Below are 26653 nucleotides of genomic sequence, written 5' to 3' on the forward strand. Positions count from 1 at the left end.
CAATCAAAAGAAAAGCAGGACAGATGCTGTAGGTGACATTTTCTTGGCAATCCCAGGAGAAAAGAGGAATCTGGACCCACAAGAAGTGCTGTGTGCAAGTGAGGAGCTGCCCCCCGCCCCTCAGCCGAGGTATGAGCCGGGGGCTGATCGGGGACCCCCCCAAGGGGGTGGGGCGGTGCCGTGGAGGGCCCACGCCAGGCCCGTCCTTCGTGGTCCTTCTCTGGGCGCTCACGCCGTGCGTGCCCGCATCTTCACGTTGATTTGGTTTCACACTGGCTGTTGGCAAAGATGAACCAAAGGCATATCCAAGAGGAAGCCACATCAGATATTGCCTACTGGGGGAGGGAGGTTCAAAGTGAGTCAGAATCAATGAATTTCACCCAACACCTTTTGTGTCTGAACATTCCTGTTACACGTGTGTAGTGGGTGCAAAAAATTCTCTCTCACCACAGTCACGCACCAGGGAGCGGGTGCCTTTGTTTCCGCATCACTGCTTGGGTCTTGTTCCAGGGGCCCCGCCAGCCCCTGGGCCAGCCTCGCTCTGATCATCCCAGAGATCAGCCCATGAGGCAGAAGTTCGGCCCCTCAGATGGCACCTCCCTCCCTCCCTCCACCCTTCCCCTGATGGTGGTGCACCCACGGGGGCTGGGGTTGTCGGCTCAACAGACGCCGTGGCTGGGGAGGTGGAAGGGACCCCCGGGCCTTGGATGAAGTCTGGAGCTTCGCCGGCCTCTGATGGGGGTTCCGCCCCTGGGTGTTTTCCCGCGTCTCTGCGGGAGCCGTGGCTGGTTCCCATGTGCTCTGCTCTCTGCCCCACGGGCTGCTGTTTCCTGTTGCTTCTTTTACCCTCCGGGGCCTCTGGGTCTGGGTCCCTCTGTGCCTGTAGGACCGGTGACGACCTCGGGTGGCCAGGTATGTGTGCCTGGGGCCCCCCCGCCCGCTCAGCGAATGCTCAGTAATTGCCCGAAATTGCACGTCCCAACACACAGCCACATGCTAACGTGCTATTTGACCACTGGAGTTCTGTTATGACAGACGCATTCAGGGAAACCGCAGCTGGAACGGCGCGCAGCCCATCGACGCAGCCCTGGGCCTGGCAGACACTGGCTCCCAGGCTCGTGGGTGCTGAGAAGAGGCTGCGGGACAGACAGCACCGCGCGGTGGTGACCGGGCACCATCTGGCACGGGGCACCCTCAGACCGAGCCACGCCAGCAGCAGCTTGGGAGGTGGCGGCCCCAGGAGACCCCTCCCCGCCCCACCTCCAGCATCCCGTGGCCTTTGCCGCTCCTGAGAACCGCGGGCTGGGAGCAGCGTTCGGAGCTGGAGGAGGTCCAGAATTGCAGGCACGGGGGTGTCTGGAAACCCCTCCCTCTTTTCACAGACGGAGAAGCTGAGGCAGAGGAAAGTGCAGGCGGAAGCAGGTCCGAGGCTGACTGCCGTCCAGGACCGTTTCCACTGCGAATTCTGAACGCCCAGCAGCATTTAAAGCTTTACTGAGATATAATTTACATGCCATAAAATTCACCCATCCTAAGTCTACAATTTCATGATTTTGAGTAAACTCACAGATTTGTGAAACCGGCGTCACGCTCCAGTTTTGGGACATTTCTGTCGCGCCCCAAATGCCCCTCCAGCCTTCCCGAGGTCAGGCCTCCACCGCGTCCACCCTCAGCCCCAGACACTGCGGGTGGCTTCCCATCTCTCCCAGTGACACTGAGTGAACAAGAGGTGACACATCCGAACCCCAGCTGGTGGTCAGGCCGGTGTCTCTGGCCATGATCTGTGCAGTCCACAAAAGGGGCCCCTGCAGCTTGGTGGTCGGCAATCTCCACCCTGAACCGCGGGAAGGAAGGTGGTCACGCAGAGGGGTGGGCGGGAGCTGTGAACAGGGCCCTGGAGCCGAGCGCTGTGCCCTTAGGAAGGCTGTAATAACGCAGTGGGAAATTACACGTTCGTCCCTCCCCAAACACAAAAGCAGATATCCATCTCCTGCAGGGCTGCTGAATTCTGCCAAGCAGCAAACAAATCACAAACACCGCCACCAACGGGAAGAGAAGGGAAAATTATAACGTCGGGCATGGCGGCCTTTGTGCCAGGAAACACGCTGTCGGGAACCGAGGTGGGACTCAGGGCCCATCACGCCCCTGCGAGCTGGGGGCTGGAGGCCCCGCAGAGGCCTTGCCCCTGCAGGCAGTCCTGGCAAAGACCCCTAGAGCCTGCCCACGTGAAGCTCAGGCAACAGGAGCGGGGAGCGGGACCAGGGTGACACACAGTTCCCGTGGCACCGCGAGGGACGTATCCCGGCTGAAGGGTGAGCACAGAAAGCTGCCTTTGCCACCTCTGACTGCGGCCACCACGGACGTGCCCACACCTGCCTGCCCCGCCCCTCGCCCAGCAGAGTTCGCATGTACCCTCTGCACAGTCGCGTGGCCCAGGCCAGGGAAGGGGAGAGGGGCACCAACCTTAGGCACACGGAGCCCAAAGCCTGCACACCAGACCCCCTCGCGAGTCACCGGCTTCCCACCCCCTCAAGGTTAGGAGCGGTCGCGGGACTCGTTCTAGCGAACAAACGTGAGCATGCGTGGTGGGCCCACCACTAAGCCTCCTCCCATCCCTGCTGGCCGGGCCCCGAGCAGGGAGACCCGGACACAAGGAGATGGAGAAGGCACAGCCCTCGGCAGCTTGGGGGCCAGACGCCCCCATGGAACGTGGGACCTGCCACCACCAGCTGGACTTCCGGGGCAGGATCTGCATTTCACTGTGCTGAGCCACTGGGGCTTCTGGTTTTGCCTTTACGGGAGCCTGTGCTGCATCGCCTTGTTACCTCCTCTGATCCCGCAGGGCCCCCTCTGCCCGGGACACGCACCCCAGCCCCCCGGGCCAGAAACGGAGTCTGCCAGCATCCCGGTGCTAGAGCCCAGCGGTGACGGGTCAGGCGCCCGCGTCGGGTCCTGCGCTGCCGCTTCTGCAGGGGCCTCACTTGAGCCTCTGTGCCTCGGTTTCTTCTGTAAAGTGGAGATCAGAGCAGATCCTTCCCTCAGAAGGGTCGGCGGGAAAACTAAACCGTGCTCACCCTGAGATGCGTGCACAGCTGTGCCAGCCCCGGAGGAGCTGCCAGGCAGGGTGCTGGCGCTGTGCTCTGTCCCAGGAGGGAAGGAGCGGGCGGAAGCAACGGCGCCTGCTGCCCAGCCGGGCTGTGAAGACCGACCTGAGCCTGCACTTTTCCAGCTAGTTATTCTTCCTCCCATTCGGGGCCCATCTGCTCAATTGAACAGGCAATCAGGATCACCTTGTTCACTGGCGCCAGAGCCCCTGGCCCTCAGTCCCAAAGGGCCTCCTGCTCCGGGCTCCAGTGCAAGAGAAGGAGGCAGCAGGTCTGCCCACCGTCACGCTGGTTCTGCCTCTGTTGCTTGGGGTCCCTGTGGACTTGCCCCTCACTGTCCAAGGGACCCCGCCTGCTGCGGCGGGGCGTCTTCCTGGGCCGCAGCTCTGGGTTCCACCGTGGGCTCCACCCTCAGGCTCAGATGTTGCTCCGGAGGTGTGGCCACGGCATGGGGCAGTTCCCAGCTCCAGTAAAGCCATCCAGTAAGCTGTCCACCCTCAGCTCAGGGCTCACCAGGCAAGACGGTCCTGATGAGGTCCTTCAGGACCCTTGGTCTCCATTTCTATCAAGGCACTGGAGCCAGAGCTATCTCAAGAATCAGAGAAGATTTTAAACTATTGACATGGGGAAGGAAGGGGCTGGAGACTTGCCCCCTTTCCTCCCAGGGCTGCAGGGCAGGCAGTTTGTATCGGGCATCAGGGGTCCCTGTGTACAGAGCTGTCTTCGCATTTTAGGCGCCAGTGACTAAGAGGAGCTATTCAAGCTTCCAGGGGAGTCACAGGCATCTGTGTCCCAAAGGACGGTCCACATCCACCTCGACCTATGAGCGCCTAGAGACTTCTCTTTGCTTCGTGCCTCCTCAAGGCCCCTGGGGACAGGAAGAGTGGTGGAGGGAGGGCGGGTGAGTCAGTCAGTCCTGGAATCCCTGAATTAAGTCTCTCGTGGGGGATCCAATGGGAGTTAGGGTAGGTGCCCTGGCTCCCAGGAGAAGTGCCTGGGCTGCAAGCTGAGACTTGGGAGGGTTCTGGGCTCAGTCAGACGTTCCTGAAAATGGAACAAGAGGCGGCACAGGAGATGCTCAGGAAGACAAAGTTTATTATACTCACAGGTCCCAGAGGCAGGTCTGCAGGGCCACGCGGGGAGCACCGGGGGGTCAGGAGGCAGGAGGGGCAGGATAAGCCACCGCCTTTCTTGGAGTTTCTGCAGGAAACGCAAGGCAGGGCAGGGTGACAGCCTAGGATAGGCTTGGATGACAACTCCTGAGGCTTTGGGACACAGGCTGGCCCCTAGCTGCCTGGCACATGGCCCTGTGATGCAGGCAGAGGACCGCTGCCCCCTGGGGTACCTGGCAGAGAGAGGACATGTGGGTCTGCGCAGGGCGGTTGGTGGACGGGACATCATCCCGCCTGGGCCCTTTGCTGTCGGGAGGAACAGGTCGGCCCTGGGAGGGGTGGTCTCTGCCCAGCCAGAAAGGGTTTTAAGATGTCAAAACATCATAATGTACAGGAAATCAGAAACAGAAACAGTACAGGGGGTCATCGGAAAGACCAAACTCAGGTGTGGGCTGGGATGTGGCGGGAGGGAGCTCTGGCTGGGGGCGGGGAGGCTCCACCTTCCCCCCCAGAGGCCGACGCAGGCTGGGTGATGCTGGGAGGAAGCTCTGGACCTCAGGGACCTGAGTCTTAACTTGTGAACATACATCGGATGCTTAAGTCACCGATTTGACCTTGGCTGTCTTGTGTGTAAGGTGAGTGGCTTCAACAAGGTTTTCTCAGGCGTGCCTTTTGGTTTAGGTGGCCTGCATGAGTGCCCTGTGGCTGCTGTAACAAAATGCCACAGAAGGACCACAAATTGAAATGGATTCTCTCACAGAGGGAGGGGTCTGAAGTCAAGGTGCCGGCAGGGTTGGTCCCTCCGGGAGGCGTTCCTTGGCCAGTGGCCGCCTCCACTCCCGTCTCTGCCTCCGTTGTCTGTGTCTCCTGTGCTCTCCTCTGCTCATAAGGACACCAGTCCCTAGACGGAGGGCCCACCCTAGACCCAGGATGATCTACTCTCACCATCCTTAGCTATTTACATCTGCAAATGTCCTATTCTTAAATCAGGTCACATTGTGCAGGTCCTGGTGGACATGATGTCTCACCTCGCTTATGACCCTGAGGAAGCGTCAGCGGTCCCCTGGTGATGAAAACGGTGGATTCGGAAGGTTAGTCCATAACCCCATGGAACTGGGGTAGGGAGGATGCTGTCACCTGGGTGTGGAGCGGTGGGGACCACCCTAATGTGGGGGCAGAGGGAAAGGACAAGGGGAACCTCTGAGGAAGGGACAGCAGGGCCTGGGACCCTGAAGCACCAGCGCCAAGACGGATGAGTCACGTTTCGGGTCTCCACCAGTAGAACCACCTGAAGCTAGAGTTCTGACTTGGAGACACTTTGCAGAATCAGGCAGAACCAACTAGGATGTCCTTCCCTTTTAGAAAAGGAGGAAAGAGCAGAGGAAAGAGGGGCCGAGGACAAGACCGGGTTCCAGATCCAGGACCCACCTCTGCCAGGCCCCCACTGCAGTCTCCAGTCTCTGGTCTTAGCTTCTCAGGTGTTCCTGGAGGATGTGCACACATTTGGGGACCATCCTTCCACCCCTCAAACTGCAGTGTCAGGACACTTCTGTCCTCTCAGCCCTAAAAGAGGTTGCTCAGAGGGGCCTGGCCCAGGAACAGACGCGGGGTTTCCTACACGAGCAGAAGGGGAAATCTGCCCTGAGGAGCCAAGTCAGACCTAGACCCACCTGACCATTTTCTCTGAACCGGTGTCACCCTGTAAGCAGGAGGACACCCCACAGAGGCTCCCAGGAGAGCAGGGCTGGGGGCAGCAGCCAGGAAACCACAGGCCTCACACGAAGCTTGTGGACAGATTTGTTCACCTCTGAACTTGAAAACCACAAGCCCCATCTTGGACTGGGTACCATGTTAATAAACCCAGAAAGTCAGATTCCCGGGAGCACAGTCACACATTTCCTTTAGCTGCTTTCACGGGATACACAGAGAACCTGTAACCACCTCGTAAAGGGCGCTCGGCCACTGTGTCCTTCAGTGGGACATAAAAAGATGGTAGCTTTCTAGACCTCAAACATTAGCCTTGTGAATTCTCCAGAAATGCTCCGAAGGCCCATAATGCTGGGAAAACAACTGCAGATATTTTTTACGGCAACTCCATCCTCCTTCCAACTCTTAAAGCCACTGGGACCCCTGCCCTGCCGGTTGCTCACAGACCGCAGCTCTTTCATGATGGAAGGACTTTCTTTTTATTGCACCTTGGTTGACCAGTTTGAGCTAGGGTCCATTCAGACGTCATGGTAAAATCCTGAAAGGTGAGGCGTAAAAGCAGCCCAGGCAGCGGAGACAGAGGCTCTGTGGGAGCAGCTGGGGTTTAGTTTCACGCCTGCGAATATGGCCCCAGAACCCAAGACCCTTCCTGGGAGTCTTCATACAACACCCAGCAGCCGATGGGAAGTGGATCTGGTCTGCACCTCTGCCACTTATGGGACCTCAGTCCAGTAGTGACCTTCTCGAAATTCCATTGCACATCTTCGAAATTTGGAATTAATAAAATTGCTGTGAGATCCAATTAAATGAGATTTAATTGATGCCATGTCAGTCATCCTCCTGAGGGGGGGCGCGGGGTCAAGATGGTCCCAGGACAGAGCAGAGATGAGAGAGAGCGCTGCCCTGAGCGTCAGCAGGCCCTGGGGGTGGCCAGCTGTGGTCCTGGTGGGGCTGTGGGCGAGCCCAGCCCTGACTGGGGGGGGGCCTCCCTTCTGACCATCAGGGGCTCCATTTCTTCTGCTCTAGAAACAGAGAATTCGTTTATCTCCTATGTCTCCATGTTTTCCATCTTTGCCTTTTTGTCCCTCCTTCTGGAATATTTTTCTCTACCGAGATTTCTGGTGCGTGTTTTGTCGCTTTGCTTTACGACTTGACAAACTCATTTTCCTTCCCGGGAGCTGCTCCCTCCTCGCACCATCCTCTTCTCGTTTCACGGATGCTCTGGCCTCTGTCATCACCGCAGAGACGGACTGCACCTTCTTCAGAGCTTTCCCCTTGTTCCCTGTATGGTCTCCATTTCCCTCAGGCTGAGCCCTCTTTATTTTTCTGGGTCTTTTCCTTTCTGGTGCAGGCTTTTTGAATTACATGAACGGACATCCCAGGACACTGGATATTTGAAAGACTGAAACAAAAGAAATACCAGCTGGGGGCAGGGGTCTGACTGGTTGATGCCAGAAAGTGGACGGTGGGGACAATTTATATGGGGACACCAATAGCCACACAAGCTGTTTGGGCCTCCCATTTACTCAATAAATATTGAGTGTCAGGCTCTGTGTCCTAAACAATTCATTTCATTTCTTTACAGAAAAGCTGGCCCTCCGTTTTGCTTGAGGAGAGGAAAGCCTGTCTGATAGGAGTTCTGTGTCCGGGGCTAGAGGCGGGGCTGGGGAGGTGGATAGCTGGCCACGGAGGAGCCCTGTCTCCTCGTGCCAGGCCTGGAATGTTCTAGAAGCAGTATCCTCCAACCCGCTCTGCTGCCACAGGCCATCGCCTGCCCAGCACCCGCTTTGCTGCCGTGAGCTCATTTCCCTTCCCTGTGTTGGTGCTGTGAGGTAGGGGAGGGGGTGAGCAGGGTGCCTGGGAGGAGGGCTGGCTTTGCTGGGCCTGCCCGGACCCTCCTGCTGGGCTCAGCTGTGTACCAGGACAGCCTGGGGAGCATTTTATTTATTTGCTTATTTATTTATTTATTTGCCTTTTCACACTATGTTTTTGATTTTTTTTAATACGTAGTTTTGTATTTATTTATTTTGTTTAACTGGGCTATAGTTGCTTCATAATGTTGCGCTAACTCCTGCTGCACGGCGAAGGGAACCAGCCATATGTATACACTTATCCCCTCCCTTTTGGATTTCCCTCCCATCCAGGTCACCACAGAGCACCCAGCAGAGTTCAGGGGAGCCCTTTAGGATTCTCCCTCAGGCTGGAGAAGCTTCACCCTGCCCCCCAGAGGAGGTAGGGGCAAATAGGAGGTGTGTCTCACCCACAGGAAGCCTGGTGCAGCCCCTGCAGGGCCACCTGGGCTGGACTCCTCTTGGGGGCTGAGACCCCTGCAGGGTCTGTGGCAGTGGTCAGGGAGCTCTCCAACCGTGCTAAGATTGGGCTTCCAATCCAACCGAGGCTTCTGATGTGTAGCCTGGGAATGTGGGTCACCTCCCGGGCCTCAGGGTCCTCGTTTTAAGTGGAGGATAAGAGGCGAGGTGGTGGCTTGAGAAGCCGTCCGTAGCATCCGGCTTGTGGCAACCTCTGAACAAACGCTTGCTGAATGAATGAATGAATGAGCGAAGCACTGGCGTGTTGAGCTGAGTTGGGACGGAGCGTGACAGGGCCCTCCTGGTGTTTCTGCAGCTGGTTTAAATGGGTTACGTTCAGAACCTTGGAGGGCGGCCCAGCAGACGCCCCAGAGCTTGCTGTTACCCTGGATAATCAGTGGCCTGGTAAACAGGAGCCCGTTTGGAGTCATAAACATGAGCTTAATGGGCTTTCAATGAGCCTTGGGGGGCTCAGGGAAGAAAAGGGGCTCCAGGGCCAGAGCGACGGCCGTCAGGAAGAACTCTCACCGCCCACAGCCTGCACGGCCTGCCGTTGTCCCCGCACCATCCCCTCGCTGCCCCCAGGGCTCTTCTCGCATCACCCCTTCTCACGAAGCCCTGGGAGGGGAGCTACAGCCACCCACTCACTGACAGGAACTGAGGCCCGAGAGGTGAAAGCACTGTCCCCGAGGCCAGAGCGTGAGGGGCAGACCTGGATGTGGACGCAGGCCTCCCAACCAAGTCCAAGTGCTCACCCCCTGGACCGAGTGATCAGCTCGATTCTGCTCCATCCAGCGCCCCTCCTGCCCCTGGGGAACAGGCATGTTTAGAGCAGCCCCTTCCAGCCCCGTGGCCCCAGGGATGCCCTCGGGGATGCTCGGTGCCCGGAGCCTGGGTGTGAGGCCGGCACCCGATCAAGGGCAGCAGGGTAGCTTCACCCACTCTGCCCTGAGCCCACCAGGCTTAGCCTGGCCCCGGCGTCCAGAAAAACAGCCCCTCTGGCTCCATCCCTTCAACTGCGTCCTGTACTTCACCCACAGCCCAAGTCAACCGAGTCACCGCTAATCTGATTTCAGTGGGTTTCCAGTCCCTGATGGGGCCTCACTGGGCAGCACTCCCACAGGGATGGGGCCCTGCCCCCAGCCCATCCGCACACTCTCTGTGTCAAAACCCACAACCTTGCAGTAGACTTCCCGCCTCGGCCAATCCTGAGAAGGGGACACCCCCAGCTCTGTGGCCACAGAGCCCTCACCTGCCATAATTCATCCTCACCCTGCAGACCTGGTCCCAGCATCCAGAGCGTGGTGCTGGGGGGCCCTGGAGAGCCGGCAACTCCGGTCCTGCTGCCGCTGGCCAAGAAGCCTCCCTCCCTCTGAGATGTGCCACAAGGGCCAGCTGAGCCTGGTGCCCGGACCCCGTAAGGGTCAAAGAGCAGTCACCACCATCTAACTTGTAAAACCTGTCCCTGCTCGAGAGGGTCTTGTGGCCCCGGGGCCCCGCCTGCAGGAACTCACGGCAGGATTGTGTGCGCCCTGCACCGGCGGCTCTCGGTGGTGCTTTCTCGGGGTGCCTGCCGAGAAGCCTGGGAGTTTCATGCTGGGCCCACCTTGCCCCTCAACTCCACTAAAGGGCAGGACACTGGGTCTGGACCCACCGGGACCCCTAGCGCCTGGTAGACACTTATCGCTCTTTGCAAAACAGCTGGAAACCACAGAGCCAAGGCAGCTTCCTGGTGTCAGTCAAGACCCTGCTCCTCTTTCCTTATTTTAAGTCTCCGTTAATAGTTTCTGGGACACCAGACAACTTAAATCATGTAAAAGTGGATTTTAGGAACACCGGAAACCATCCAATATAGACCCTGCAGATGGAGGCCCAGAGAGACCAAGAGGGTTTCCCAAGGCCACACAGCTGGTTAGCCACAGAGCGGGCCGAGGTCCAGGCTCCCAGCCTGGCCACCCTGTGTCAGGCTGCCCCCCACCAGCCTGAGCCCAGGCGGCCCCTGGAGCGCTGTTTCTCATGTGGGTGAATCCAATTCTGCAGAGCTGACAGTTCCACGGCAGGAACCTGGCAACTGCAGCCTCCCCTGCCTTTGACCTGCCTCGGGTCAGGGGTGTGGGTGGATCCAGGCAGCTCTACCTGGCCTGCTGTCAGCACTTCATCCCCCAACCCTGGCTCCCGGGAACGGCCGTCCTTGAACTGGGCACGCCGGTGGTGTAAATCACTTCCAGGCAGCTGGATATTTGGTTTCCAGGTTGAATTTAGGCCTGCGCTGTGACTTGCAATCAATGGAATACATTTTCCCTGTCGAAGGGAGGAATGGCCTTCCCTCTGAAGTTAAAAGGAGGAAGAAAATTGCTTTTCTGATGTTCTTTGAGATAAGCTGGAAAGCACCCAGGGGGGTGAACAGGAGGCTTTGGTTGGGTTCCACCCAGGCCACCAGCCCTGGCCCCAGCCCTCCGCCCATCGCGGCCCCGCCCTGGGGCCGAGGCAGTGGAGGCCTGGGGTCACAGGGGCAGGTGACGAGGCCCAGCCTCTGCTCAGGCACTGGGCCCAGTGGTTTCCCAGAGCTGGAGGGTGGAGACTTCACAGCTGCCATGGGCACCGGGTGAGTGGTCTGCACTACATGCTGGGAGGGAGGTGTCAAAGGCAGGTCCAGCCAGGTCTGACAGCCTGGCCAGCCCTCTTGGGGGACCACAGGCCCTGCCCTGGATGTACACAGAGTCCAGGTCAGCTGGGATTGCTGGGTGAAGACCCCTGGGAAGCTGTTGCCCGGGAAAGGGGGAAGGTTCTCCTGGGCAGCGACTTCAGCTGGCCTGCAGATGCCCCTTTCTTGGGGCCCTTGCTCTGCATTTTAACAGCCCTTTGGTCAAGTCCAAAAGAGAGGAAGAAAAGCTGGTCAGGCCTCACCCTCAACCACAACATCAGCAGCCCTGCTGCTCTGGATTTCTGACCTCTTTCTCTCTCTGGTCCTGAGGCTGCAGGAGGCTGTGTTAACACCTGAAAAGATCCCAGAAAGTGATGCATGCAGAGCCCTGCCCCGGTGAAGAGAGCATCATTTTGGATGTGAATGAGACCCTCTTGGTCTCGTCTCTCACCAAGTAGAGCAGAGATGGGGGACATCTACAACCATGGTCCTCCCCAGACAAGCAGAAGCCCAGATCCCAGACCAGAACTGGACATGGCGCCCGGGGGAGGGTGGCACAAGGCAGAATGTGGGCCTGGGAGGTGAGAGTCCAGGTCGAAAGCCGGCGGGCAGTCCAGCCAGGGTGCTGGTAAGAAAGGGCTGGGTGGAGGCAAGCCCCAGAGTGAGGTGACCATGTGGAAACGAGGTGGCTACCGCTGTCGTGAGAATGATGTATGAACCAACAATCATGATGACAACTAATGTTTCCTTCACTCAACACGTATTTCTGAGTCTCTATCATGTGCTGGAAACAACTCAGGTGCTGGAGTGGTCTCACGGAAATCAGGTGAAGCAAGTAGAGTGACTGAAAGGCACAGCCACGGTTGACCCCTGAGCAATGGGGACACTGAGGCCTGGGATGGGTCCCTGCTGCTGAGACAGGACTAGGATGCCTGCCCAGATCTCCTCCTTGGTCAAGCGGGCAGGGGCTGGGGGCCCAGCCTCCTGGAGAACGAAGGAAAGAGAGCCAGACAGGCAGAGAGGGCTGGGCTGAGGTGAGAACTGTGGGAATCACACCTTTGCATGAGGAGTTCTCACCTCAACATGTGACTCAATCTCAGAGATCACCTGCCTCTGAAACCGAGCAGGACCCTCTGCGGCCTTCCTGGGGACAGATCCCTGTGTCTCCCACCTCTTGTAGAAAAGCTTTAGGCCTTCCTGAGTCCCAAAGAGCAAAGTTAATCAGAGAAGTGAGGGAATGCAGAAACAAGGAAGGCAGTCAAGCAAGACAAAATAATCATAGTTTATCCATAAACAAAGTCAAGGACTTTTAGTTCCTCCTCAAGGGCTATAGATAATGTTCTAAGCTTTATCCTTTGAGCTGTTTTGCAGATACTGAAACCTCTCAGGTGGAGGAAGTTAACTGCATGCTGACCACCAGCACGTAGACCCCAGACTGGTTGGAACCAGAAGGTTGATGATTGAGATTCCCAAAACATTGCCCTGTTACCTCACCACCCACCAATCAGAAAATTGTGCACAAGCTGATCATGCACCCTGAGACCCTCGCTCTCACTCTCTCTTTAAAGACCCTTCCCTGAAAGCCATGGGGAGTTCGGGTCTTTTGAGCATGAGCTGCCCATTCCCCTTGCTGGGCCCTGCAATAAACACTGTACATTCCTTCACTACAACCCGGTGTCAGTAGATTGGCTTTGCTGTATGTCAGGCAAGCAGATACGAGTTCAGTTCAGTCACACCCTCTGCCCCAAACCTTTCTAGAGTAGGGTGACTAGTACCCACCCCCAGCAAGACTCTCTCCTCCACCAAAATTCAATCAGGCCCCTCTGAACCATCTTGTTCTCTAGGCCCTGAACTTGGACTTCTGTGTTTGTCTCTCTATTGCCTAGTTTTAGCAAGAATCCTGCTAAGTTACTTTATGGAGAATCACCCACCCTCTGTATCTGACCAATTCCTCATCCCCACCACCCCCCAGGTGATGTCTGATCACCCAGGGCTGCCTTGAGCAAGAGTCCTGTTGAGTTAGGTTAGCCAGAATCCCTCTCACCCCTGATGTTTCCTCTTAGTAATTTTCTGTCCACCAACCTTCCCCACCCCTTCAAACCTGCTCTTTGCTGTAATTCCCCATTTGTCCAGGCTGTATTTGGAACTGCGCCCAGTTCTACCCTTTCTCCACATTGCAATAGTTCCTGAATAAATTCTGTTTTTACTGCTTTAACTACTGCCCAGCTCTGGGTTTTCTCTAATAGCCTTTTAGGGACAGCAATACAGGTTCTCACACCTGAAACGGGGTGCAGTGCATGGTGTGGGCAGCAGGGAACTCAGTCTGGCCAGTGGGAACAATGGTAGGCAGCCAGCGAGAATGCTGCTGTCCTGATGTCCACTGGTGTAGCAGACACTTGTGCTGTGACCTGTGGTCCTTGCAGTGGACTTTGAGATGCCCAACACCAGCAGGCTACCATGCAGGAGGGAACATGGGGATCTGAAAGTTAGTGACAAGAAATATCTTGCTGTAGCTTGAATGGTGTCCCCTAAAAGATATGTTCAAATCCTAGTCCCTGGTACCTGTGGATGTGACCTTATAGGGTCTTTGCAGATGTGATCAAGTCAAGATGAGGTCATACTGGAGTAGGGTGACCCTAAAACCAATGACAGTTGTCTTTATAAGATAAAGGAGAGAGAGATTTGGTTACCGGGACAAAGGGGACACACACACACAGAGAAGAAATCTGGGGGAAGACAGAGGAAGAGATTGGAGTGATGTGTCTACAAGCCAAGGACGGCCAAATGTTACTGGCTGTCACCAGAAGCTGGAAAGAGGCCTGAAACAGACTGTTCCTCAGAGTCTCCAGAAGGAACCAAGCCTGCTGACACCTTGATTTCAGACTCCTGGCCTCCAGAACTGGGAGAGAGTGAATGTCTGCTGCTGTAAGCCCCTCCACACACACACCACTTGTGGTACTTTGTTATGGCAGCCCTAAAAAACCAACACGTATGCAGAGAAATGAGGGCTGAGCAGTCTGCTGTAGACAGTAGCTGTTTAAAGACTCAGGCTTCAGTTGCTTTGCCATTTTTGAGAAAATCTCAACAATTTATTTATTATTTACTAATTTTTTTTAATTTGCAAAGGATCCTTTCAGTACAATAAGCTTCTAAAAGTATACAATTAGTGAAAAATTCTGCCTCATTTGGTACACAATAAAGACAAACATGTAAACTGCATATAATGTTCATTGACATGTACCACTCACCATGGGGCCATGGTGATTACCCTGAATTCAGGAAAGTTGGAAGACACAAATCTGCTGAAAATGTACCAGCAGCTACTTTAAAATGTAAATTGTAATTCATGTAAAACTGTGACCAAAAATCACAATGTAACACGTGCATGTACAGATGGATTTACATACACTTTGTGGAGCATGACTTTACATTTAGATCAAATTATTCTTTTTCTTTTAAAATAAATTTATTTATTTTTTATTTATTTATTTATTTATTTTTGGCTGCGTTGGGTCTTCGTTGCTGCGCGTGGGCTTTCTCTAGTTGCGGCGAGCGGGGGCTACTCTTTGTTACGGTGCGTGGGCTTCTCATTGCAGTGGCTTCTCTCATTGCAGAGCACGGGCTCTAGGCACGCAGGCTTCAGTAGTTGTGGCATGTGGGCTCAGTAGTTGTGGCACATGGGCTTAGTTGCTCCACAGCATGTGGAATCTTCCCAGACCAGGGCTCAAACCTGTGTCCCCTGCATTGGCAGGTGGATTCTTAACCACTGCACCATCAGGGAAGTCCCAAATGATTTTTTTTCTAAATTAATTTTGTTCATTTTAACTCCTAGGCTTCCAAGTGCATGCATGGAAAATTTCTGTGTGGGTTCTGTTAGCAGAAGAAGGACTCACAGTTAAAAAATGCCAGCTTTCCCTGGTGGCACAGTGGTTAAGAATCCGCCTGCCAGTACACGGACACGGGTTCGAGCCCTGGTCTGGGAAGATCCCACATGCCGCAGAGCAACTAAGCCTGCGTACCACAACTACTGAAGCCTGCGCGCCTATATCCATGCTCTGCAACGAGAGAAGCCACCACAATTAGAAGCCCCCGCACTGCAACGAAGAGTAGCCCCCACTCGCCACAACTAAAGCCCATGTGCAGCAACAAAGACCCAACACAGCCAAAAATAAATAAATAAATAAATTTATATTAAAAAAAAAAGATGCCAGCTTTAAGTTTTCTAATCAGTGTCATCAGATGCTATGAACAGGAAACCTATTCAGTTAATTCCAAGAAAGGATTACATTTTTTTAAGTTAATTTATGGATTCAAAGTAAAGCCTTGGGAAATTCATCCTTTTGAAAGGGAAACATCAGATATTATTGTGAGTGCAATTCAGTCAAAAAGTTCAACATTTAAAATAAAGTTAGTTTTTTGCAGTGATAACACAGAGTTTGGTGGTAAAGTGATATTCTTGTTAAATGGAGGAGCTTAAGGATAGAAACAGGGTATTCCTTAGGGTACAAATATAATTCATAATTTCTCAAACACGCTATGATAATCTACCAACTGAAATAGAAGCTACAGCTCTCACATTTTACAATATTAAGAAATATATATTTATTTACATATAGATGCACACAGAGTTAGGCTAACTGAACTATAAAATTTTTTTGAGTAAGCTGATGTTGGAAACAAATATACATATCATGGCAGTAAATATTTTCTCTCTTTGTTGCCTATTAGGAATTTAATTTTAGTAATATCTGAGTTCTGCAGGACCTAAATGTCCTACAATGCTATTAATGACCCTTCCAATGTTTTTGGAAATCTTTACTGAAAGTATGAACTGAATGGAGTGTCAAAGAACTTTAGCTTTTGAAGATTTTGGCAAGTATAATTATTCAAAACAAAAACATAAGCAGGAAGTTATTTAAAAAAGAAAAGAAAAGGAGAGTTGAGTGTCAATCACGAAACTAAATAATAAATTAAAAATAAATAAATGCTAGCTTCTATTGCTCAAAGCTCCTGAGAATAATAATTATAAAAGCCAAAAAACTGGTCTATAATTAATTATTTTAAGGTACTGGAGATAAACCAAATCAGGAAGAAACAAGAAAGGATATAATCCCTGAAATATAGGAAAGTACCCAGAAAATTAAACTCTTTGGAGGATAATAATGTTCTCCTCTAAATTTCTTTTTAATCCACAGACAAGAAAATTAAACTCACTAGTGATTCAGATATCAGAGTTAGCAGACAAAGTTTTTAAAATAGCTGTGGTTAATATGTTAAACAGGGGGAAAGATATACAGAATGGAAGATGGAGTATTTCAGTGAGAATTGAAATCTATAAAGAAAGTCAAACAGACATGGTAGAACTGAAAATACAATATCTAAAATGGGAAACGCATTCAGTAGATTTAAAAATATACTGACGCTGCAGAGGACAGAGGCAGAAAGTGTAAAGATAAGTTAATAGAAAATACACAAGGTGAAACAGAGAAATAAAATAAATAATAGAACTGGAGAGACATGAAATCACAATAAATGGTCTAATAGAAATCAGATGATGATGGAATATTTTTAAATGAAAGGGATGGGGGTGGGAAGAGGAGATCCTGCCAACCTAGAAATCTATATACAGAAATCTTTCAAAAAGGATGGCATATATAATGACATTTTCAGAAAAACAGAAGCAAAGAGAATTCATTGCCAGCAGACCCACACTTTAAGAAATAGTAAAAGAAGTTCTTCAGATGGAAGGAAAACAGTGCCAGCTGGAAGTTGGAACAGCAAAAGAGCTAGAGACAGGACAAATATTGTGTGTAAACATCAGAGACTATTAATTGTCTGAAACAGCAATAACTTTTACGTCAGGCTTATATAACACATGATAATAGCATCAAGGACATGAGGAGGTAAATGGAATTATATTCCTGTCAGAGCCTTCTTTTGTCAGCTCTGGTACCAAGAAGCAGACACAAAAACTAAGTTATACTTGCAAAAGATTTATTGGGGTGCACCTGAGAAGGAGGAGGAGCAAGGGAGCAGGATTAGGTGAAAAGACCATGATGTGGGTTTGACACTTGTGGAAGAAGAGAAGGAAGGAGGAAGGCTTGGGTAGAGAGCCTCAGACTGCAGGGTGGCTCTGAGAAAGCCTTGGCCAGTCCCAGCCAGGCCACTGGGCAGCCCCCAGCAAAGATTACCTGTCAAAGGAATCCTTGGGCAAGAATAAGCTGGCTTTGCATCCCTCCATGGGCCATCATTGCCAGAGAGATACTGGTGGGGAGAGACCATGGCCTTGGCTTGATGCTATGGTGGATCAGCAGCAGTTGCCCCCAACTCCTTTCCCTGTGGCAAGGTCTCTTGAACCCACACTAGTATTGCTTTAGATGTAGTAAAAGTTCTACTTTAGAGTGGACTGTAATAAATCAAGGATGCATATTGCAATCTCTAAGCAACCTCTAAAAGAAAACTACAAAAATATATACCTAAACATTCATTAAAATCGAATAATAAAAGCACCAGATTAGCAATATTTTCGAAAAGACAGTGCAAAGGAACAAAGGGGCAGAACAGATGGGAAAAACAAATGGTAAGATTAAGAGCAATTGCATCAGTAATTACATTAAATGTAAATGGACCAAAGTCAAAGAAAGACATGAACATGTTAAATTAACACGAGCACCAACCATTTACAAGATTTAATTTTGAAATTCCACAGTGTGCTTTGGCATATCTCAATAGTGGGAAGAAAAATCTTTTGAGAGAACATTTTAAATTGGATAATTTTACTCTGTACTAAAATGGAATTCAATTGAGAGGTCTTACAATTTTTCAGGGTCTAAATACAGTGAAACATTCAAATGAATCTTAAATACAATTTATTTGACAAGTTTTAACTTATAAATATATTTGCCAAAGAAAAGTACTCTGAAAGGAGGAATAAAGATAGTACCTGAGAAAACATTTGGCCTGAAATATTTACACATTTATTTATGAAAAAACAGAATTTAGATTATCCTTCATTTAGCAAATTATTCTGAGCTTACTTGATAACTCAGCATCAATAGAGAATATTTTCTCAATTAACAGTCTGTGACCAGTAGAGAAAGCCAACTGAAGTCTCTGCAACTTCAAATTTATTAATGACAACAAAACTTTGAAGAAGATTTCAGTTTTATGAAGAGACAAAAAAGATAAATTTCATGGAAAGAAAAGTGGCAAAGCAATGGATTAAGTGTATGAATACATGTCAAGAATAATGGGCTCGGGCTTCCCTGGTGGTGCAGTGGTTGAGAATCTGCCTGCCAATGCAGGGGACACGGGTTCGAACCCTGGTCTGGGAAGATCCCACATGCCGCGGAGCAACTAGGCCCGTGAGCCACAACTACTGAGCCTGCGCGACTGGAGCCTGTGCTCCGCAACAAGAGAGGCCGTGATAGTGAGAAGCTCGCACACCGCGATGAAGAGTGGCCCCCGCTTGCCACAACTAGAGAAAACCCTCGCACAGAAACGAAGACCCAACACAGCCAAAAAATAAATAAATAAATAAATAAATAAATAATAAAGGTGTTAAAAAGAATTCATCAAAATGCTGTTCACTTAAAAAAAAAAAAAGAAAGAATAATGGGCTTAACATAATTTTAGTGTTTAGATGACCAGTATAAAGAGGTTTATCTTATTTTTGCTTTAATGAACACAGACATGTGCTATTTTTCACAAGAATTTTATATTTTAAACTCATTTATTGGTAGAACTATTTTATGGATCCAGCAATGCAATGTAATTATTTTCTTGATCCATAAATAAATATTTCAAAAATTCCATATTTTCATCCTTTTTGTTGTCCCCATCACTCTCAGCACTGTCCTTGTTTGATGGTGTCCTTGGAAGCCCAGCATTGAAAATCGGGGTGATGGTGGTGGCTTTGGATGAGCCAACGTATGTCACCATGACGAGGTGCCTCTCTCGGGCTCCATTCATTAGAAGGGAGCGAGTTAGAAATGAAATTGGGGGTGGCTGTGGTGAATCTGCCCCAGGCACATTGGTAGGTTAGAAGGAGTTACCCCCAGGAAGACTTTAGACTGTAGAGTCCACCAAGTTCAGCCCAAGACCATTTCTCATTTGGAACAGTCAGCAGGGAAAGGCGAGGTGACAAGGTGTCACAGAGGACGTTGTGTTGGTGTCCAGAAAGCAGCATGCTAATGAACGCAATCTTGTTTATAAGCCGGATCAGATACTCCTCGTTATTCAAAGCCAGAAGAAGAAGGCAAGTCAACAGTAAGGAGATACAGTATCAAGAATCTGTAATGACGAAGGTCAAACTTCATCTTACCACGAGCGAGTTCCTCTGTTATTTGAAAAGGTTACTCACTCCACTTGGAATATCAAGTGGTAGTTTGAATGGATTTACAGCTTTTTCTATCTTTATCTTTGGCAAACTGTCTGGATGCAAATGTCAAGATTGAAATGCCCAATAACTCAGATCTCTAGATCCAGCAAACAGGAAATTATTAAGATATTTTTAGTTAAATTCCTACTTTTTAATTAAAGTGATGGATAGAGCATCTTAGCATAAGCAGTCTACTCCCTCTCTCTCCTTCTAACAAACATCTTAAGCGTTAGGGAAAAGGAAAAACACTTCAATATTACTTTCTTTTCTCATGAGGAGCCATTGGCTACACTAGCTTGTATTTATTCTAGATCAACAGAACGACTGTCAAAAATAAGCTAAGGAAATAAGCGGATAAGATTTAAAAGTGAACACACATATACACACTACTATATTTTAAATAGATAACCAACAAGGACCTGCTGTATAGCACAGGGAACTCTGCTCAATATTCTGTAATAACCTAAATGGGAAAAGAATTTGAAAAAGAAAAGATACCTGTATATGTATAACTGAATCACTTTGTTGTACACCTGAAACTAACACAACACTGTAAATCAATTATAATCCAATATAAAACAAAAATTAAAGGAAAATAATAAAATAAAATCAGATAAAAAGGTCAAACGAAAAAAAAGAGTGAACACAGTAGCAAAAGCCATGGATTGTGTGACCAAGTTACTTTATTTTATTTCCCATGCTTCAGTGTTCACACTGTAAAAGCACCGTGTGTATGAATAGCGCCTGAATTAAACAGACGTGAGGGCTGGACCCCCCTCCTCCTGTGGATGTTAGCCGTACAGCGCGACTCCGTGTGTGGGTGTCGGGGAGGGGAAGGGGCGGAAGAAAGCCAGGGCCCTGGGGTCAGGGGCCCTGGGTGAATCCCGAAACTCCTTCTGAGGCTCTGTGGTGCAGGGTGATGAGTGAATTCCCCCATCTCTGTTTCTCTGCAGAGTCACGCCAGTGCTAAGGGATGCTTTACCTACAGCCAGAGCTCAGTCTCAGGCACATTGTAAGGGCCCAGCTCCCAGAGCTCTCACTCACTCCCAGGTGCTCATGGAAGGTGTGCTCAGGAATCCTGGGGGCTGGTAGAAGGCCCATCCTGCAGAAATGGTTGCCCCATTCACAGGTGCTGAGTGTTCTGCTCAAGTGGCCTAGAGACAGATGACCTCGGGGGACCCAGGAGCCACTCCCAGGCCCTGCTGGCTGAGCTTCCCGGCTGAGAGCTTACAAATGGACATTTCCTTCAATCCATACACTATCCCGAGGGCGGGCAGTCAGAACTAGCACCGTCCAGGCGCTGGCACTAGAAAGTTATGTACCTTGAGCAGGTCATTTTTCTGTGCCTCAGTTTCCTTGCTGGTAAAACAAAGGGGTTGACTCAGAGCCCACACATTCTCCTTCGCACACCCCAGAACCCCAGCCAATATTAAGCTATCTATATGTACACAATGAAAATAATTGTTGTTTTTCTAAAATTGGAAGGTCACAACCTAGGCATAGTCTTTTCGAGAAGCATAACCTCAGTTATCCTGTTACCTGTTGGAATTCCAACAGCACTCCATTACATAAATATTCTATAATACCTCTCTCTACAAAAACTCCCAGAGAAACCAGGCCTGTGAAGAACAGAACTATTACAGAGAACAGTGAGAGGTATTACTCATGACCAGCCACTTAATTCGAAGGAGTAGGACCCAAGCACAATACCGCATAGTAAGTGAGCATTGCCTAATTAAAAACTCTTTTATAAATGGCACCATTAAACCTGCTGTGGCTACCGATCTTGGGAGTGTTTCCATTATGGAGCGCTATCATGGGCCCTAAGAAGTGTCTCTGGAACACGATTCAGAGTTCACAAACCCAGCGAGGACCTGTGCTCCCGTTTCCAGCCAATTTTCAGAGCGCTGTGGAAAATATAGTTAGGCAGGATGTGCTTTCCCCCCAGACTGGTTGCTGCCATTCTGTCGACAGGGATTGAACAGGTAAGCAGAGGGAGCTCATGCAGAAAGAGCCGGGGGATGTGGCTGAGGAATGGGGTGGGGTATTAGGCCGCCAGGAATCAGAGTCAGGCCCGGCAGTCAACCCTGTTACCTGCAGGGCTGAGGGGCCTCTGCAGGAGGAGGGGGGCCCGCGGCCCTGGGACAGAGCCTCTGACTCCACCCCTGGATCCTCCCCACGCCCACCTGGCTCCTGGAGCGGAGCCATCCCCTGTGGAACTGAAAAGAAGGAAGAGAATCACCTCTCCCCTCAGTTTCTCAGCTGGCCGGGGGGCAGGGGGCGGTTCACAAGTAACACAGACAAGAGAGCTGGGGCCTCACGTGCTGGGTACCCTTCTTTTGCGCCCCCACACTGCCTAACCCAGGGAGGGAACCCCCGGAGCAGGCAGCCCGGCCTCACTGTGTCCCTCCTTTCTGTAGGGAGGGCGACTTGCCTGAAAGGTGAGTCTGGGGCAGGCACCAGGTGTGCTGGGCTCAGCTCAGCCCTGCACCTCCCTCTCTCCTGCAGAAGCCAGACCCTCTGCTGCTGGCCCGGCCCAGTCCACAGCGGGCCCGGGCCGGGCTCCTTCAGCGGGGAGTTCTGTGCCTTGAGCCTGAGACGTGAGGCCGATCCCTCTGGGCTGATAGGGGCCTCTGGGTGAGTGAATCTGATAAAGTCAATGATCAGCTTAGCCTAAGGAACCACGCCGAGGAAGCAAATGCGGACATGAGGCCAGGTGCCCAGGGATGGTAACGCCCGGAGCGGGGGTCCAAGAAGACTGAGCTCTCGGCCCGGGCTGCCCCTGCTGCGATTACGTAGCTCAAGGACCAGGAGGGGCCAGGTTCTTCCAGGTGCTCCAGCCCCACTGGGAATGCACCCGGGTTAAGGCAGCGGGTGGCGGATCTGCCGCTGCTCCCACCTGCCCGCGCGGCGCTCCGCGAGCACCCACCCCGTCCGCCAGCTGCCCTCCCCGGCCTGGGCCTGCTGCATCATCCAGCTGCTAAAATGGCTGCACTTCCTCAGAGCAGGGCTCTGATGGGCTTACGTCATCTTCTCTCTAGACCATGGTTTAATCACAAGTTTCCTGGAATCTCTGCTGTTACATAACCATCACCCCAAAAGTGACCCCTTCCCCTCTTTTGTTTTAAATACGCTCTTTTATCAAAATTTAACATCCATGTTGGAAAGTGCCGACTCAGAAGTCTATGGCCGGTTGGATTTTTTTACAAAATGAACACACCAGTTGAAACACCTCCAGATAAAGAAAATAGAGCATTTCTGGCAATGTAGAGTCCCGGGGCCTCCCCAGACACACTTCCCCTCCTCCCCCAGGAGTAAATTTTCTCCTGACTTTGACATCATACTTGAATTCTGCCTGATTTGTCACGGACGTGAACGGAAAGACACAACCTACGTTCTTTGGGGTCTGAGCCCTCTTGTGCAGCCCTTCTCTGTAAGATCCGGCCTGTCAGGGTGCACCCGCTGTCTACTCATTTTATTTCTGTTAGGAATGTAATTAGATGTCACAATGCATTTATGCTACTGGCCGTTTCTTTCATGTGCATTTTCAGGGTGCCCACGTGGAGGAGTCTCTGCTGGGTGTCTACCTGGGAGGGCCATCCTGGGACAGAGGCTCCATGTCCCACTGCGGGAGGGACCCTCACTCTTTCTAAAGTGGTTGCACCAGTTTGGGCTCGCCATCCTCGCCGGCACTGGTGAGCGCCCTCGGCTTCTATCTGAGCCTGGTTTTACTTTGTAGATGATGAAAATGAAGCTGAGTATGTTCCTTGTTCATGGCCACGTGCATACCCACCGCTGTGAGCAGTGTGGTCCAGCCTCTTGCCCGTCCTCCCGACTTTCCTCGTGATGGGAAGGAACATCTTACACACTCTGCATCTGAGTCATGGGCTATGTGTCCTGCAAATGTTGTTTCCCACTCTCCTGTCTTTAAAACTGCAGTTTTATTGTTTTGTTTCTATCTTCTTCAATTTTTTGTATATCTTTCTCCTTTCTCGCCTTACTTACTGTTAATTTTCTTTTTTTAATTTCCCTTTCCCTTCTATTAGATCCTTCATTGTACATCCCTTTACTCTTCTTTTAATTTTTATTTATTTATTTTTGGCTACATTAGGTCTTCATTGCTGCACAGGCTTTCTCTAGTTGCAGTGAGCAGGGGCTACACTTTGTTGTGGTGCATGGACTTCTCACTGCAGTGGCTTCTCTTGTCACAGAGCATGGGCTCTAGTTGCGCAGGCTTCAGTAGTTGTGGCACGCGGGCTCAGTAGTTGTGGCTCGCGGGCTCTAGAGCACAGGCTCGGTAGTTGTGGCGCATGGGTTTAGTTGTTCCGCAGCATGTGGGATCTTCCCGGACCAGGGCTTGAACCTGTGTCCCCTGCATTGGCAAGAGGATTCTTTTTTTTTTCCAGTTACTCTTTTTTATTTATTTATTTTTTTGAATATTTGAATTTTATTTTATTTATTTTTTATACAGCAGGTTCTTATTAGTTATCTATTTTATACAAATTAGTGTATATATGTCAATCCCAATCTCCCAATTCATCACACCACCACCACCACCACCACCACGCCCCCACATTCCCTCCTTGGTGTCCATACGTTTGTTCTCTACATCTGTGTCTCTATTTCTGTCCTGAAAACCAGTTCATCTGTACCATTTTTCTAAGTTCCACATATAGCATTAACATCCGATATTTGTTTTTCTCTTTCTGACTTACTTCACTCTGTATGACAATCTCTAGATCCATCCACGTCTCTACAAATGACCCAATTTCGTTCCTTTTTATGGTTGAGGAATATTCCATTGTATATATATACCACATCTTCTTTATCCATTCGTCTGTCGATGGGCATTTAGGTTGCTTCCATGACCTGGCTATTGTAAATAGAGCTGCAATGAACATTGGGGTGCCTGTGTCTTTTTGAATTATGGTTTTCTCTGGGTATATGCCCAGTAGTGGGATTGCTGGGTCATATGGTAATTCTATTTTTAGTTTTTTAAGGAACCTCCATACTGTTCTCCATAGTGGCTGTATCAATTTACATTCCCACCAACAGTGCAAGAGGGTTCCCTTTTCTCCACAGCCTCTCCAGCATTTGTTGTTTGTAGATTTTCTGATGATGCCCATTCTAACTGGTGTGAGGTGATACCTCATTGTAGTTTTGATTTGCATTCCTCTAATAAATAGTGATGTTGAACAGCTTTTCATGTGCTTCTTGGCCATCTGTATGTCTTCTTTGGAGAAATGTCTATTTAGGTCTTCTGCCCATTTTTTGATTGGGTTGTTTGTTTTTCTAATATTGAGCTGCATGAGCTGTTTGTATATTTTGGAGATTAATCCTTTGTCCGTTGATTCGTTTGCAAATATTTTCTCCCATTCTGAGGGTTGTCTTTTTGTCTTGTTCGTAGTTTCCTTTGCTTTGCAAAAGCTTTTAAGTTTCATTAGGTCCCATTTGTTTATTTTTGTTTTTATTTCCATTACTCTAGGAGGTGGATCAAAAAAGATTTTGCTGTGATTTATGTCAAAGAGTGTTCTTCCTATGTTTTCCTCTAAGAGTTTTATAGTGTCCAGTCTTACATTTAGGTCTCTAATCCATTTTGAGTTTATTTTTGTGTATGGTGTTAGGGAGTGTTCTAATTTCATTCTTTTACATGTAGCTGTCCAGTTTTCCCAGCACCACTTATTGAAGAGACTGTCTTTTCTCTATTGTATATCCTTGCCTCCTTTGTCATAGATTAGTTGACCATTGGTGTGTGGGTTTATCTCTGGGCTTTCTATCCTGTTCCATTGATCTATATTTCTGTTTTTGTGCCAGTAACATATTGTCTTGATTACTGTAGCTTTGTAGTATAGTCTGAAGTCAGGAAGTCTGATTCCTCCAGCTCCGTTTTTTTTTCCTCAAGACTGCTTTGGCTATTCGGGGTCTTTTGTGTCTCCATACAAATTTTAAGATTTTTTTGTGCTAGTTCTGTAAAAAACGTCACTGGCAATTTGATAGGGATTACATTGAATCTGTAGATTGCTTTGGGTAGGATAGTCATTTTCACAATATTGATTCTTCCAATCCATGAACATGGTATATCTCTCCATCTGTTTGTGTCATCTTTGATTTCTTTCATCAGTGCATTATAGTTTTCTGACTACAGGTCTTTTACCTCCTTAGGTAGGTTTATTCCTAGGTATTTTATTCTTTCTGTTGCAATGGTGAATGGGATTGTTTCCTTAATTTCTCTTTCTGATCTTTCGCTGTTAGTGTATAGGAATGCAAGAGATTTCTGTGCATTAATTTTGTGTCATGCAACTTTACCAAATTCATTGATTAGCTCTAGTAGTTTTCTGGTGGCATCTTTAGGATTCTCTATGTATAGTATCATGTCATCTGCAAACAGTGACACTTTGACTTCTTCTTTTCCAGTTTGGATTATTTTTATTTCTTTTTCTTCTCTGATTGCCATGGCTAGGACTTCCAAAACTATGTTGAATAATAGTGGCGAGAGTGGACATCCTTGTCTTGTTCTGATCTTAGAGGAAATGCTTTCAGTTTTTCACCATTGAGAATGATGTTTGCTGTGGGTTTGTCATATATGGCCTTTATTATGTTGAGGTAGTTTCCCTCTATGCCCACTTTCTGGAGAGTTTTTATCATAAATGGGTGTTGAATTTTGTCAAAAGCTTTTTCTGCATCTATTGAGATGATCGTATGGTTTTTCTTCTTCAGTTTGTTAATATGGTGTATCACATTGATTGATTTGCATATATTGAAGAATCCTTGCATCCCTGAGATAAATCCCACTTGATCATGGTATATGATCTTTTGAATGTGTTGTTGGATTCTGTTTGCTAGTATTTTGTTGAGGATTTTTGCATCTGTATTCATCAGTGATATTGGTTTGTAATTTCCTTTATTTGTATTATCTTTGTCTGGTTTTGGTATCAGGGTGATGGTGGCCTCATAGAATGAGTTTGGGAGTGTTCCTTCCTCTGCAATTTTTTGGAAGAGTTTGAGAAGGATGGGTGTTAGCTCTTCTCTAAATGTTTGATAGAATTCACCTGTGAAGCCATCTGGTCCTGGACTTTTGTTTGTTGGAAGATTTTTAATCAGTTTCAATTTCATTACTTGTGAGTGGTCTGTTCATATTTTCTATTTCTTCCTGGTTCAGTCTTGGAAGGTTATACCTTTCTAAGAATTTGTCCATTTCTTCCAGGTTGTCCATTTTATTGGCATAGAGTTGCTTGTAGTAGTCTCTTAGGATGCTTTGTATTTCTGCAGAGTCCATTGTAACGTCTCCTTTTTCATTTCCAATTTTCTTGATTTGAGTCCTCTCCCTCTTTTTCTTGATGAGTCTGGCTAAAGTTTATCAATTTTGTTTATCTTCTCAAAGAACCAGCTTTTAGTTT

The sequence above is a fragment of the Balaenoptera musculus genome, chromosome 7 (genome assembly GCF_009873245.2).
Source record: "Balaenoptera musculus isolate JJ_BM4_2016_0621 chromosome 7, mBalMus1.pri.v3, whole genome shotgun sequence".
NCBI lineage: Eukaryota > Metazoa > Chordata > Mammalia > Artiodactyla > Balaenopteridae > Balaenoptera > Balaenoptera musculus.